At 40.2% G+C, this 12,129-nt stretch overlaps 1 long non-coding RNA gene across 4 annotated transcripts; it reads left to right on the top strand.

The window, feature by feature from the left end:
* The first annotated feature begins 5,839 nt into the window (after positions 1-5,839).
* LOC138950822 (uncharacterized) lies at positions 5,840-10,583 on the top strand. Of its 4 annotated transcripts, none has more exons than XR_011450815.1 (7): positions 5,840-6,232; positions 6,731-6,829; positions 7,034-7,126; positions 7,717-7,764; positions 8,084-8,181; positions 9,306-9,383; positions 10,376-10,583. It is a non-coding gene; the product is annotated as an uncharacterized lncRNA (long non-coding RNA). The 4 variants fall into 4 exon arrangements; XR_011450814.1 differs by having other exon boundaries at positions 7,702-7,764; XR_011450816.1 differs by lacking the exon at positions 7,717-7,764.
* The last annotated feature ends 1,546 nt before the right edge of the window (positions 10,584-12,129 follow it).

Genomic DNA, 12,129 nt, shown 5'->3' with positions numbered 1-12,129 from the left:
CACGTCAGCGTAGAAAGCAGCCACGCTGTGGGTTTGCTTTGTTCGTGATTATTTTGTTTCATGTGTACAAGCTGACGATGTAATAATGGACACGTCCATGGTAATCTTGATAATAGTCATCATGAGAAGGAGATTATCTTGAAGAACAGCAGAGAGAGAGAGAGAGAGAGAGAGAGAGAGAGAGAGACAGAGACAGAGAGAGGGAGACAGAGAGAGACAGAGACAGAGAGGGAGAGAGAGAGAGAGAGAGAGAGAGAGAGAGAGAGAGAGATAGATTGGATTGGATTGGATTGGATTGTTTACTCATTTAGGCCATAGCCCCTTATGAGGGGGGTGAACATATATACAATGACATAATGACATTTGCACACAAATCAAATTAAATAAATCATACACGAACTAAGACATTACATTTCAAATAAAATATATCGTAGGCTTACATGAACTAAGACATAACAACACTACGTAGCCGAAATGCTTTGTACACATAAACTGACAACTTTCGAACAATACCTTCATTCACAGATGCCATAAGCATAGAGAACTTGTGAAAACTTGGGTTTCTATAAAACTTAGCAGGAATGAACTGGCATCGCAAATAACGAAGTGCGGGGCAACAAAGCACAAAATGAAACTCATCTTCCGTACGTTCCCTGCACAATGGGCATAACAACATATCCGCATCGTATCTCTTATATCGATTAACGTGCACAAAATTAATAGTTCTGTTATTCCACCTCGGAATCTTGCCATAATAATTTTCAAATGCCTATCCATGTTCAATAATAGATAAGGTTTTACTTCGTGCACAGTGCAAAATGTCCTATATAACGCAAATTTATCACTGTTCTGAACATGAAAATTCCATTCCTGCCATCTACAATCAATCAATCTTTCTCTGAAATCTTTCAAAAAACGGTTCTCATCTTGCACTCCTTGATTCAGAGAGAGACAGAGAGAGAGAGACAGAGACAGAGACACAGAGACACACAGAGAGACACAGAGAGAGAGAGACAGAGACAGAGAGAGAGAGAGGGAGAGAGAGAGAGAGAGAGAGAGAGTGGGCATATGAGCCAGCAGAATCATTTGCCCAGAAGAAGAAGAGAGATAGAAAAACAAGTCGCGTGAGGCGAATTTACTACATTTAGTCAAGCTGTTGAACTCGCAGAATGAAACTGAACGTAGTCCGCCGCTAGTGCAAAAGGCAGTGAAAGTGACGAGCCTGTTTGGCGCGGTAGCGATTGCGCTGTGCTTCATAGCACGCTTTACTGTACCTCTCTTCGTTTTAACTTTCTGAGCGTGTTTTTAATCCAAACATATCATATCTATATGTTTTTGGAATTAGGAACCGACAAGGAATAACATGAAATAGTTTTTATAACGATTTCGGAAATTTAATTTTGATCATAATTTTTCTATTTTTAATTTTCAGAACTTGTTTTTAATCCAAATATAACATATGTATATGTTTTTGGAATCAGAAAATGACGAAGAATAAGATGAAAATGTTTTTGGATCGTTTAATTAAAAAAAATTTAATTACACGTTTCCGACTTTTAATGACCAAACTCACTCATTAGTTTTTAAGCCACCAAGCTGAAATGCAATACCAAACCCCGGCCTTCGTCGAAGATTGCTTTGCCAAAATTTCAATGAATTTGTTTGAAAAATGAGGGTGTGACAGTGCCGCCTCAACTTTTACAAAAAGCCGGATATGACGTCATCAAAGGTATTTATCGAAAGAAACAAAAAAACGTCGAGGGATATCATTCCCAGGAACTCTCATGTCAAATTTCATAAAGATCGGTCCAGTAGTTTAGTCTGAATCGCTCTACACACACACAGACAGACAGACAGACACACACACACACACACACACACACACACACACACACACACACACTCCTACACACACACACACACACAATCATACACACATTCACACAAACACCACCACCCTCGTCTCGATTCCCTATGTTAAAAATTTAGTCACAGCATGACTAAATGTAAAACAAGTCGCGTAAGGCGAAAATACAATATTTAGTCAAGTACCTGTCGAACTCACAGAATGAAACTGAACGCAATGCCATTTTTCAGCAAGACCGTATATACTCGTAGCATCGTCAGTCCACCGCTCATGGCAAAGGCAGTGAAATTGACAAGAAGAGCGGGGTAGTAGTTGCGCTAAGAAGGATAGCACGCTTTTCTGTACCTCTCTTTGTTTTAACTTTCTGAGCGTGTTTTTAATCCAAACATATCATATCTATATGTTTTTGGAATCAGGAACCGACAAGAAATAAGATGAAAGTGTTTTTAAATTGATTTGGACAATTTAATTTTGATAATAATTTTTATATATTTAATTTTCAGAGCTTGTTTTTAATCCGAATATAACATATTTATATGTTTTTGGAATCAGCAAATGATGGAGAATAAGATAAACGTAAATTTGGATCGTTTTATAAATTTTTATTTTTTTTTACAATTTTCCGATTTTTAATGACCAAAGTCATTAATTAATTTTTAAGCCACCAAGCTGAAATGCAATACCGAAGTCCGGGCTTCGTCGAAGATTACTTGACCAAAATTTCAACCAATTTGGTTGAAAAATGAGGGCGTGACAGTGCCGCCTCAACTTTCACGAAAAGCCGGATATGACGTCATCAAAGACATTTATCAAAAAAATGAAAAAAACGTTCGGGGATTTCATACCCAGGAACTTTCATGTCAAATTTCATAAAGATCGGTCCAGTAGTTTAGTCTGAATCGCTCTACACACACACACACACACACACACAGACACACAGACACACAGACACACGCACATACACCACGACCCTCGTTTCGATTCCCCCTCGATGTTAAAATATTTAGTCAAAACTTGACTAAATATAAAAAACATGGGTTTGGAATAGGCGTGGGTGTGTGGAGAGAGAGAGAGCGAGAGAGAGAGGGGGGAGAGAATGATAGAGAGAGAGAGAAAGAAATAGAAACAGACAGACAGACAGAGAGACAGACAGACAGACAGACAGACAGACAGACAGACAGACAGAAACAGAAAGAAACAGAGAGACAGACAGGAACAGAGATAGAGACAGACAGACAGACAGAGAGACAGACAGTAAAACAGACACCGATACACAGAGACAGAGAGAGCTTATGAGAATCTTGTTATTCCCAGAAGGGGGGTACCAGGGGCCTTGGGCTATTCATTAAGAGGCGTTAGTGCCAGGGTGAAGCTCTCTGCCACCCTTAATTGCTTTACTGCTAATTGGTACCAACAGAAGGGATAGCTACACAGATTGGGGGTGAGGGAGGGGACAGGAGGGGGCAGAGAGATGGATACACCACTTCTTCGTTCCCTTCATTGGCTTCCCGTGTCCGCTCGTATCAGATACAAGCTTGCTTGTATCTGTTTCTCTGCCAAATTTGAAGATGGCCCTAAATACCTCAAGGAACTGCTCGTCACATATGACAATCCCTCTGACTACAACCTCCGCTCACGCGCTGACAGTCGCAAACTGGAAACTCTCGAGCGAAGCTTGCCTTCTTTTGGAGATCGCTCGTTTGCCTCTGCGGCTGCCATTGTCTGGAATTCTCTCCCTTCCTCCGTTCGCCATTCTGCTTCTAAGGACTCTTTCCGCAGTTCCCTTAAAACGCACCTTTTTCGCGAATCCTTGTAAATTGTCCTTGCCATCTTTATAGACTGTTAGAGGTGAAGTTAGATTTGTTGTTTGAATGTGTCTTTTTATATTTAGTCAAGTTTTGACTAAATATTTTAACATCGAGGGGGAATCGAAACGAGGGTCGTGGTGTATGTGCGTGTGTGCGTGTGTGTGTCTGTGTGTGTGTCTGTGTGTGTGTGTGTGTGTAGAGCGATTCAGACTAAACTACTGGACCGATCTTTATGAAATTTGACATGAGAGTTCCTGGGTATAAAATCCCCGAACGTTTTTTTCATTTTTTTGATAAATGTCTTTGATGACGTCATATCCGGCTTTTCGTGAAAGTTGAGGCAGCACTGTCACGCCCTCATTTTTCAACCAAATTGGTTCAAATTTTGGTCAAGTAATCTTCGACGAAGCCTGGACTTCGGTATTGCATTTCAGCTTGGTGGCTTAAAAATTAATTAATGACTTTGGTCATTAAAAATCGGAAAATTGTAAAAAAAAAAAAAAATTTATAAAACGATCCAAATTTACGTTTATCTTATTCTCCATCATTTGCTGATTCCAAAAACATATAAATATGTTATATTCGGATTAAAAACAAGCTCTGAAAATTAAATATATAAAACGATGCTACGAGTAAAATGGCATTGCGTTCAGTTTCATTCTGTGAGTTCGACAGCTACTTGACTAAATATTGTATTTTCGCCTTACGCGACTTGTTGTATACTTGCCTCAGCTTTGATTGAGCTATAGGGCTGTGTATGAAATTTGCATTTAGTCTTTCTTTTTCTTGCTGAGTGTATGTACAGTCTAGAGAGGAGACGGACATGGTGTGAGCTTGTCCAGGGGGCTATATGAACATCTCAGTGGCAGGGGGATGGAAGCACTTGTTAATGAGTCGGAGTGTGTATGCGCGTGGTGTGCACGAGGATGTATGTACGTGAGTGGTATTTGTAAATGTGTATTATGATAATATCATCTTTGTATTTATATTATTGAAATTGTTATATTTCGATGTACAGCGCTAAGAGCATAGTTAAATTTGTGAAGCGGCGCTATATAAGCTATCTTTATTATTATTATTTTTATATAAGTGGGCGGATCACATGTGTAGAAGCGCTCGAGAGTATCCGGTGTAACACGAGAAAATTACTGCCACGAGATTTTTATTCCGAATCAAAAAGAAGAAGAAACAAGTCGCGTAAGGCGAAAATACAATATTTAGTCAAGCTGTCGAACTCACAGAATGACTTGAAACTGAACGCAATGCAACGCAGCAACTCGTAGCATCGTCAGTCCACCGCTCACGGCAAAGGCAGTGAAATTGACAAGAAGAGCGGGGTAGTACTTGCGCTGAGAAGGATAGCACGCTTTTCTGTACCTCTCTTCGTTTTAACTTTCTGAGCGTGTTTTTAATCCAAACATATCATATCTATATGTTTTTGGAATCAGGAACCGACAAGGAATAAGATGAAAGTGTTTTTAAATTGATTTCGAAAATTTAATTTTCATATTAATTTTTATATATTTAATTTTCAGAGCTTGTTTTTAATCCAAATATAACATATTTATATGTTTTTGGAATCAGCAAATGATGGAGCATAAGATGAATGTAAATTTGGATCGTTTTATAAAAAAACATATTGTTTTACAATTTTCATTTTTTTAATGACCAAAGTCATTAAGTAATTTTTAAGCCACCCAGCTGAAATGCAATACCGCAGTCCGAGCTTCGTCGAAGATTACTTGACAAAAATTTCAACCAATTTGGTTAAAAAATGAGGGCGTGACAGTGCCGCCTCAACTTTCACGAAAAGCCGGATATGACGTCATCAAAGACATTTATCCCAAAAAATGAAAAAAATGTATGGGGATATCATACCCAGGAACTTTTATGTCAAATTTCATAAAGATCGGTCCAGTAGTTTGGTCTGAATCGCTCTACACACACACACAGACAGACACACACACACACGCACGCACATACACCACGACCCTCGTCTCGATTCCCCCCCTCTACGTTAAAACATTTAGTCAAAACTTGACTAAATGTAAAAAGCACTCTTTATGAGTTGGGTTGAACTAATACCACTGACTCACTTTCCTTGTTGATTTACGTGATGCGGTTATTAGGCCGCCGCGTCAGAGACGGTACTTACGTTTTACCACCAGGGCTGAGGTGCACGAAGCCAAAGTGGGTGACAACCAATGGGAGATCTGCCCAAGTCGGTCCGCTCCCTCCCGGTCGGGGTGCACGAAGCTTTTTTCACAGGGTTGCGTACCGAATGGGAGGCTCCCGTTTGGACCAGCTAGCTAGCAGCCCCACTCAAAGAAGTTGGCACCCAAAAAAATGGCGACCGCCTTTTTCGAAATGACATTTTCGGAGATTTTACAAAAACAACGCCCAAACGAAAAGGTAGAATGGTGCCTTCCGTTCGATTTCAAGTCATGCTTTTCACATTTCCAAGCAAGATAACCGCTGAGAGTGCAGAAACGCCGCTGTTCGACTTTGAAATCTCGAATCGCAGACGACCTTCGCTTTCACAGTACAATCATAGCAGGTGAGGCAGTGTTACTCATTTCGATCAGCTCGTTTTCGTATTTTGTGTGCAGTACGATCATGTAGAATTATTGGAATCAAAGCAGGAATGACTAAGGCATGCAAATGCGTTGATTTTGTCGAAAGCTGTACAGTAGTTAGCTAGATTCTTTCTGTTGAGTTTGTTTGTATGACTGAATTTCGTCTTCAAAATCTTACCACTTCTGTGATTTTCATTGTTTGTTTAGCTCATCGGCAGGAAAATCGTCAGGAAAACTATCAATCTGTTGAATGATAACGTTAAGATAAGGGATGTTCAAACATGTATCTGCTTGCAAACACAAGCGCAAGGCCAGATCTATCTGCTTCATTGACTGCCAGATTTTCATTGAATCTTCAAACTGACTCGTTTGCAGACTCTCAAATTAGATCCAGTGTTTGTATTCTTAGATTCATGATTGACCATTCAGGCTGTTTACGATGATGACGTTGTGTTTGTTTATGCTGATGCAATCTGCAGATCAAAGGGGACTGACCACAGGCTGACCCAGTGATCAATACAACTTGTGTTTACCACTCAACATTTCCTTCCACCTATAACTCAAGGGCAAAAATAAAGGTACATGCTTGTGGATTCATTATGCAATTCATGTCTGTGAAGATCAAGATAGTTGTGAGCTTTAACTGATTATGCTTATTAATATCAGCACCATCCTCACCCCATAACACTCTCATGTCCAACTAGCACTGTAACCAACCTTCAACCCTGCCCCCACCCCCCTATCCTTGCCCCCTCTCTGCATAATTATGTTCAATTTTTCAGAATGACCTTGTTATCACTCCAGCGTCTGACAATGGAGTCTACAGGCCATAGTCTCAGATGTGATGGGATCAAGAGGATGCCACAATGATCAAGGTAACTTTGCAAATACTCAAACAGATCTAAATGCAGAAGGTGATCCACAAACATGTTTGCTTAAACATTACAAGGTTACACCCAGAACAACAGCTGGCCTTAGTTGCTTACTAACTGCTAGCAACAAAGACCCTCTCCCCCTCCCCTCTTCCACCTGCAACATATATTTTCATATCCATATCATACTTTTCCATTGCCTCTTATGTTGTATAACTGTTGATATTTAACAGTAACAAGTTTTTGTTTCCAATCAATGGCTCTTCATTTACCCTGTACACACACACACACACACACACACACACACACACACACACACACACACACACACACACACACACACACACACACACACACACACACACACACAAATATATTCACAATATCTCTCTCCCTGTTTTAAATTCAGTCATTTGAATCACTAACACTTAACTGGGGTTCAGTTACTGAATCTGTGATAGTGTTATTTGGAGTAAGATTATTGACTTTTTTGCTGCGCCTGTTCTTCTTACTGTTTTTCCTATCCACATAATTCGTTTTGTCCATTAAAATGCTGGTTTTTGTTTTAATCACTACAGTATGTGTCCATATAGTTTACGCCTGAGATGTGATGGGACCAAAAGGTTTCCAGAATGAAACAGGTAACTTTTTTTTTTACCTGAACTTTGTCGTGCAGAAGTTGGTTCACATTATACATTGCAGTGTTGTTGTCTTCCAAATACATTAAACATTGTTCCAGTCATTACATTTAAATAACAATGCTGATTAATATCAAACCTCCCCCGGTTCCCCAACTAGCCTTCTCACATCCCCCCCTCCCCCACCCCGTCCACCCCCCCCCCCCCCCCCCAACTCATTAGATCACGAACACCACACTATTAAAATCATATATACTGTTGCTGCTGCTAAAAATTGTTGTGACTTGTTCTTCCACTGTGTGTATGTTTTATGTTTCCACAGAATGCAGTTCTTCCATGCGCCTCAACGTCTATAGATCTATGGAGTCTACAACATTGTCTGAGATGTGATTTGAGCCACAGCATGTCAGAATGATCAAGGTAACTTTTTAAACACATATAGCTGATCAAACTGAAGAATTCAAACACACAGTTTCAGTGGGTTTTTTTAATGCATAAAACATTGCAACAGTCAGGGGCTTTCTCCCAATAAAGATTGTGAGGTTTTCTTTGCAAGTTGTTTCGCTATGCAGAGTGTGATGTTTTTGTTTGTTTGCTGTACTAAATGAAGATGCACAGATAAAAGAAAGTCTTGCATGTAGAGGAAGGAATATGCTTTTGGTTTTTGACAAGACAAATTTTTACTCATTATAAATTCCTTACATTTTGAACCAAAATGTCAGACATCACAGATGAGGGCATCATTCTGACTTGAACATATACCACACATTTGATAGCCTGGTTATGTTCTGTGTATAGTGAAAACATTTCGCTTCATGAATTTCACATGTTGACACCAGTGCCCAGTAGGAAATGAATCGCACATCCTCCAATCTCCACCAAAAGAAGTCAGACGTATGTGCCCATGTTAAAATAAAGTTTTATTTTTTCCATGTAAAAACCTGGACAAACATGACTATGTGGTGTCTGATATACTGGGTAATATGATGAGGAACGTACCTTTAAAGGCCCAGTCCTTATTGTGAAAGCAGTTCTGCTCAGCTGGAATTTGGTGAATTTGTTTTTTTTTACAAGTTTTTTGTTAATGAAGTGAATTCGCAAAAAAATTAAAAAATAACAATTTGTTGTGCACACAAAGCATTCACTGATTCAGGCTGTTGAATTTTGTCATGTGTCTTGGGAAAGGGGAAGTCTTATTCTACGTAAAAGCATCGCCAGGTTTGGGTTGAGCCAAATCGTTTGCATGGAAAGGACTGTGCCTTTTAAGGACGCATGGATTTTTCATCTATTCAATTGCAGGATAACAACACAACACCGAATAGTTTCTAAGCTATTATTTCTTTTCCTTTCTCGAGTCCCACGAAGTTCCCAATGCTAGGGCATACTTTTGTATAGAAGCTGTTCGTGGAAATGTCATGTAAGGTTTTACACTGGCGAACATGAATTTTTCAGACTGGCTAAAATGAAAGAAGTATGCATTCTTGTGTTTTGTTTCTGCAAGCGGTATCATTTTCCTAATGTTATCTGATTTTGATCTCTTACAGTTTTTACCGCCAGGATATGTACAATGGGCTAATTAAACATATACGCCAGCCCACATTGCAGAACAGGATATGAACAAGGTATGTAGCGCTGTTTGCATCATTCGTTTAAATTCAAAAATCAGACTAATTTGCCTTCTTTGGCATTATGCATAAGAAAATTCATCTTTATTTTTTGCAATGCTGACTGTAATTCTGTGTGTGTGTGTGTGTGTGTGTGTGTGTGTGTGTGTGTGTGTGTGTGTGTGTGTGTGTGTGTGTGTGTGTGTGTGTGTTTTTACTGATATATTGTAATTTATTAATCGGCTGAAGACGACACAGTTTCCAACTCCCCAGTGAGACTTCTTGAGTCAGTTGCATGCATGATAGCTAACTGAGGTGTCTGCAAGAAAGTAAGGGTATTTCGTATACTTCATACTTGGTGTACATTAATTTCAGCTTCGGCATGACTAGTCCCGAAAGATGCTATTTTGTAGGTGAAATGGTCTGACTTTGGTTGTCTTTCGAAAAAGAATCCAAATTCGGGGATGGACTCAACAGTTCGAGGTTTAAAATGGAGCGGTAGACTAACGAACCCGATTTAATTCTTCAAGATTGATATTTTTGGGGTTATTTGAAGGACGTAGTATACCATAAACAACCTTAGACAATCAGTGACTTGAGTACAGCCATTACAGGCAGGAGGAGGGCATCCCCATAGAGGATTGCGTTCCTGTCATCGGTTAATTTTGCGCAAGTGTGACTCTACCATGAAGGGGTCATTTTTCCAGTCAATCGTGTTCGGCGAATATCTTCATGGTTGTTGTGCATGAATTTCACTTTGTTCATCACCATTCCACGAAGTTTCCTGTTTGTAGGTTTCATGGTCCGATTTTTTAGCTTCTTTCAAAAGTGTTCCAAAGTACCCCTCCATTTAACCTGTAAACTCACAACTTTGTTGACCTTCGTCATGCATAAGCTGTAGTTAATAAACACCAAATGATAACTAATTCGGTCAACGGATGTAGAAATTATAAAAACAAAAATTGGGTTGAATTGTGTGTGTGTCACCATCTATGTTTGTATTTTTGCAGGCAGCCAGGGGTGGAGTTGTGATGATGCGGCGCCGGTTGACTGAAGACACACGAACCAGCATTCTTCGGAAGTGTTTGGATCACAAATCAACATTATTTCACATTGAATGGCGGCAGACATTTATGTATATATTCTCAGCTCAGACGTGTGCTTTGAATTCGGATGTTTAAGAACAAGAGACAAACTTGAATAAAGCCTTACGAAGTACATGATTGTAACTGGAGCAAAAGTGTGTGTGTGTGTGTGTGTGTGTGTGTGTGTGTGTGTGTGTGTGTGTGTGTGTGTGTGTGTGTGTGTGTGTGTGTGCAGTGCAACAGTTAATAATGACGATGAGACACAATGCTAAAGCACAGATCCTTTTATCTAACAATCTATATCGTCCTCCTTTTTTTTGGTTAAATGTTGCTGTGTTGACAAACGTTCTCCGAGCAAACGTCTATCTAATGTTTTTGTCATCACATTGAAAGAATTTCTTCTGAGTAGAATGAAGCTGAATTAAAATGTAAAGAAAAAAAAGACCCATTGCTCAAAACATTAAGAAACAGGATGATTTTGGTTCGGTCGTAGACCTAAAAGCATTACCGAGGGATTCATTCGAGGCCAGTGTATCAGTGCAAATTGAAAATCTGTGAAACCTCAGATATAACTTTATAAAACAAACAGAATTTTGATAAAAATAACCAAAATTCACAGTAGTTTTTTTGTTTTTTTGCATCTCCCTCTTCACCCAACCCCAACCCTAATTGATGTGCCCTAAAAGCGCTCAAAAACAGACACACGTTAGTTTTTCGCCTCAGTGCTTATCCACATTTACAAATATTGTATCATTTATTTTTGGTCACTGCCCTTCCCTTTTCTGATAATTATAGTCAAGATTTCTTTTATTTCCCTTGGATTCCCGATGGCTCCACGGTAGACACCATGATCAGCGCATGCGCACTAAGGCCACTCAAGTCACTTTCCCGAATCTATTTATAACCTCCGACACAGTAGGGTAAATGACCGAGACGGCTTCGTGCACCGCGACCAAGTGGGAGGGAGAGACCCAAGTCGGTTAGCCCCCAAGAAGGTGACAACTCTCACCAAGTTACCACCCAATGGTTGTCACCCGCTTCGATCTTCGTGCACCTCAGCCCAGGGAGCGTTTCTGGACTCCGTCTTTGTTTCCAACACCGGCAAGAAGCAGCGCCCTGAAGCGCATTCACTCACTTTGGTTGAATTCATTACCATACTAAGCTTGTGGTGAGTTTTTCAGCAAATCGTATCGTGTGCGTCCAGATAAAGGTACACTGGATTCCCCAGATTATTCAGATTATTCAGATTTGCCAGAAATTCCTCCTTGAACGATCAGGTCAGCTACTTTATCCCGGACCGCAACACGGTGGCCCAGTGGTAAGGCGTCCGCCCAGTGAGCGGGAGGTCGTGGGTTCGAACCCCGGCTGGGTCATACATAAGACTTTAAAATTGGCAATCTAGTGGCTGCTCCGCCTGGCGTCTGGCATTATGGGGTTAGTGCTAGGACTGGTTTGTCCGGTGTCAGAATAATGTGACTGGGTGAAACATGAAGCCTGTGCTGCGACTTCTGTCTTGTGTGTGGCGCACGTTAACTGTCAAAGCAGCACCGCCCTGATATCACCATTCGTGGTGAACTGGGCGTTAAGCAAACAAGCAAACAAACTTTATCCCTGTAAATGGCACGTTAAAGACATCGGTCATTCTGCCATAAGTGCAGATTGCTGATACCACATAAACA

The sequence above is a fragment of the Littorina saxatilis genome, linkage group LG16 (genome assembly GCF_037325665.1).
Source record: "Littorina saxatilis isolate snail1 linkage group LG16, US_GU_Lsax_2.0, whole genome shotgun sequence".
NCBI classification, from domain to species: Eukaryota; Metazoa; Mollusca; class Gastropoda; order Littorinimorpha; family Littorinidae; genus Littorina; species Littorina saxatilis.
Note: the sequence above shows the minus strand (reverse complement) of the source record. Positions and strands in the feature narration are given on the sequence as shown.